The sequence below is a fragment of the Orcinus orca genome, chromosome 9 (assembly GCF_937001465.1).
Source record: "Orcinus orca chromosome 9, mOrcOrc1.1, whole genome shotgun sequence".
NCBI lineage: Eukaryota > Metazoa > Chordata > Mammalia > Artiodactyla > Delphinidae > Orcinus > Orcinus orca.
The window spans coordinates 98,555,112-98,556,332 of record NC_064567.1 but is presented as its reverse complement, the minus strand read 5'-3'; the positions used below and the strand labels follow the sequence as shown (position 1 = coordinate 98,556,332).

At 54.1% G+C, this 1,221-nt stretch overlaps 1 non-coding gene across 1 annotated transcript; it reads right to left on the bottom strand.

Moving 5' to 3' along the window:
• Positions 1-384: 384 nt before the first annotated feature.
• On the bottom strand, positions 385-457 carry TRNAE-CUC (transfer RNA glutamic acid (anticodon CUC)). The gene has a single exon. It is a non-coding gene; the product is annotated as a tRNA-Glu (tRNA).
• Between the last annotated feature and the right edge of the window lie 764 nt (positions 458-1,221).

Genomic DNA, 1,221 nt, shown 5'->3' with positions numbered 1-1,221 from the left:
GAAGCCCTTGGAAGCCCAGCATCCATGCTCACAGCTGCCCAGAAACTTCTGTAGGTCCCAAGCACGGCTGGTAGAACGTCTCTTAGGGTACCAACTGCAGGCATCGGGCAACATCCAGGAAGTTGGATATGTTTACACCCGACAGCCAGCCTATCCCCCATCGAGGAATATTCATCTGGTCTCTCAGTGCCTGGCCCGGCATTTGGAGAGGAACAGAGCAAAGAACCGAGAAAGGGCACGTGTATCAGGGTAGCACCTGTGAGGAGTGGCCAGGCCGAGGCCCAGTTCTGGCAGAGGGCACGCCCGGTCCAGGTCCAGGAACAGCGCCTTTCTGCTTTTTTTTTTTTTTTTTTTGACTGCGCCACATGGCTTGTGGGATTTTAGTTCCCCGACCAGGGATCGAACCCGGGCCCTCGGCAGTGAGAGTGCAGAGTCCTATCCACTGGACCACCAGGGAATTCCCAGGAATGCCTGTCTGCTTGATTCTGGAGGGTCCAGGGAGGAGGAGGAAAGATTCACCGGAACCTGGAGGTGATTTGTGGTTTGGGGTTGAGGCAGAGCAAGGGGGTGCCCCTTGGGGTGAGGGCGTAAATTCACAGAACCCCAGACACAGCCGGGCTATTCTCTCCAGCCAGGAAGTTGGAATAGCGAGGAAGTTGGTGGACTACCTCCCACTTACCCCCATATTCACTCAGGGGCTTTGGTTCCCCCAGTTCTGTTGTCAAACCCCGCCCTGCCTCTCCAGAGTTAGGATGCGTTTATGGCCAGCCCCAGCCCCGGGACGTGTCTGGTCCTTCTCTGCCTCATCTTCCGGATTCCCCTCCATGCTCTCTGCTTCGGATCTGCCCTGGAGGCTGCAGGAAAGGAGGTGTCTGCGAGGGTCCCCGCGGGGGCCGGGGAGGGGTGGCTTCAGAGCAGCCAGCCTGTGCCTGGCCTTGCAGCTCCCAGCTCGGTCACCTGAGACCTGTAATTTTCACAACCGGGTTCTAGATTGTTCCTTTTACTGTCCCCTTGTTATTGAAGCTACCTTAAGTGTGTACCTGTTCTTTGCCACCAAAATTTCCCTAAACAAGCCTCCTTTGTTTTCATGAATTTCTCTGACAGCGGCTGCATGTTATTCTCTCCTCTCTGTGATTTTCAGCTCTTCAGGATGCAAAATTCCTACTGAAAACCAAGAGAAATCCTTGACTAAACCATGAGCAAAAATATTTTAAATAAAGC